A 2,747-nucleotide genomic window follows, 5' to 3' on the forward strand; every position below is an offset into this window, starting at 1 on the left:
TTCAGCCACCATGAGTGATTCTCCTTCGAATGTTGATGGAATTGATAAACCCATGGTTTCCGCCTCCAGTTTCTCCCCTTCCAATATACCCTGCAAAATGTCACCAGATTTATCTATCTCACACACTCCCATATCCAGAAACATTACTATCCACTAATTGTTTACTTTAAAAAGCCCTAACTCCTTAGGTCAATGGTTGTTAATGTTGGCTACACATTGGTGGATTTTTTACATATGCCTGGACCATCTGAATTAGAAGTGGTACACAATGAGGCCCAGGTGTAGGTATTCTTTTTAAGGCTCTTCGGGTGACTCTAATGTACAACTGGTGTCAAGAACCACCATCTTGGATAACTTCAGGAGCTTCGGATTGGAAATGGCAGGGGCAGAAGTGTGGGATGTAGGATAAGAAATGACCAAGCAAGAAAAAGAAGACCAGTCACAATTGAAGAAAATTGAGCCCATAGAGATGTTTCTTGCGGATGCCACTGTTATGAGGCAGATAGAGTTTTTACTCTCTGAGTACAAGTAGAAAATAGCCGCACACCAGCACTTGCCAGTTACAGTCCCTTCTCCAGCTCTCTTTTACATCTGATTCTGGCAGAAGTGCCAGCAATGCAGCCCTCTGCAGTTGCCCAGTGTGTCCTGACTGGCCATTCTTTCATTCTGGGGTCCATGTGTCCCACCCCTACCCCTTCCTAGGGGATTGGACCTCTGGCAGGCACAAAGCAAGAGTGAGGTTATTGGCTGGTAATTTTCCTCCTGCATAAAGATAAAGAGGGCAACAGTGTTTTATCTGCTGTAACTACTCAACAGGCTCTTTCTTCCCTGGGGCAGGATTAGGTAAAATTTGTGTCACATAGTTTACCTGCCAGGATGTCTGTCCCAAAGTGGAATGGAGAATCTTGAAGGATATAAATGATACTGCTGCAATGGCAGACACATCTGGTGCCCCCAACTCCTCTTAGGAGGCATTCATGTCTAGGTTTTGCTACAAGACCTAGGGTGGGCTTTATCGAAGCACTTTATGACTGTGCTTTTGAAAATGTTTCCCTCTAGTCATCATTATGAGGTTATGTATTAGGTAATGTCTTGAAAAATGGCCAGAGGGCTAAAGTGTCAGCTTTACAGCTCACATACCTGAAAATAACAATGTTGGTTTATTATTTTTATTCGACAATATCTTTGGAATGTCTCATAAACAGAAATTAATAGTGACAACTCTGTCTCTGTACACAACCCTACCAACACATAATGCTAAGAAAAGCCAAGGTCACTAACTGAATACTTTCGAGAATTCCTCTCCCTATTATCCCATTCAAGGTACACTCCTGGCCTTTTTTGTCTCAGCCATCAGAGTCAACTTCAGTTACCCAAGGTTCACTAAAATCCACAGATAATCCTCCACTTAAATATTTTTTAAAGAATTGCAACCTCTCTTCCCATCTTATCTCCTATAAAAATTTCCAATAAGCAACAGAGATATGAGTTGGTATATCCAGCCCCAAAGACAAAAGACTGGCCGGGAATGTGAGAATGTTAGCAAAGAAATGACCGAAACATTTTGAAATCACATCTATATTTTTAATTGGTAACTTTTCTTTCTTTTTATTTAAACTTTCACATGTGTGAGCCAATTATAATTGCTATTTTTTGGGAATTTAAGAAGTTATTAATAAATGAAAAGACAACCTAATGTCTGCACAATCTGGATTTAAAAAACATTAATTTGCGGGGGAGGGGCACTTGGGTGGCTCAGTCAGTTGAGTGGCCAACTCTTGACTTGGGCTCAAGTCATGATCCCAGGGTTATGATCAAGCTTCCCCTTGGGCTCCACGCTGGGAGTGGAGCCTACTTGAGATTCACTCTCCCTCTCCTTCTGCCCCTCTCCCTAGCTTGCACTCTCCTCTCTCTTTCTCAAAAAAAAAAAAGCATTAATTTAGATTGGTCTTATACAGAAATCGCTCCAGGAAGCATTACCTTCAAACATAAAGTTTGAATGCTCATTTGGCAGCACATCTAACTAAAGTTGGAATGACATGGAGAGCATTAGCATGGCTCCTGCACCAGGATGATATGCAAATACAAAGTTTGATCACTTTTCCAGATGAACACATTCCAGACTTTTTAAACCAACCAGTATTAATCAACAAAATAGAAATTAAGCATATACTATATACAAAACAATATTCCATATTTAAAAATATAAAGTAGTATCTCTATAGTCCTAGATTCTGTAATTGAGTATATACCTATATATGTGATTTCCTTGGGCTCTCAATAAAACAGTGATAATGCTTTTCTACTAATCAAATTACTCATTTTCATGAATGTCTGCTGGAGGTTAGGATCTTAGGTTATACTCTCTTTTTCTATCCCCAACACCTCATATAAGTAGTTGATTCACATGAGGTAATTAATATATGTTTGTTGAACAAATAACCACTCATATAATGTATGTATACCTACATGCATATATCTATGTATAATAGATACATGTATGCAATACATATATATGTATATGTACTATAGATATATAGAAACACACACACATACACACGAGATATTATTTGTTTATGTGAAATTTGGTGTGTATGTAAAATTAGAAGGAAGTAAATGACAAGTGTAATGTAATATTTCCATCATTCCAGTGTTGAGATAATAAAGCCATGCCCAATTTGTCCTGTGATGTTATAGGACAAGTGGTAACTTGCAAAATATGTAGGTGGGAACTGGTTTGGTCAATA

General features: G+C 38.7%; 1 non-coding gene across 1 annotated transcript; it reads left to right on the top strand.

The window, feature by feature from the left end:
• Positions 1 to 1,999: 1,999 nt before the first annotated feature.
• Positions 2,000 to 2,103, top strand: LOC122241707. Its single transcript, XR_006221939.1, has one exon. It is a non-coding gene; the product is annotated as a U6 spliceosomal RNA (small nuclear RNA).
• Positions 2,104 to 2,747: the final 644 nt, after the last annotated feature.

This window comes from Panthera tigris, chromosome C1 (assembly GCF_018350195.1).
Source record: "Panthera tigris isolate Pti1 chromosome C1, P.tigris_Pti1_mat1.1, whole genome shotgun sequence".
In the NCBI taxonomy this organism is placed as follows: domain Eukaryota; kingdom Metazoa; phylum Chordata; class Mammalia; order Carnivora; family Felidae; genus Panthera; species Panthera tigris.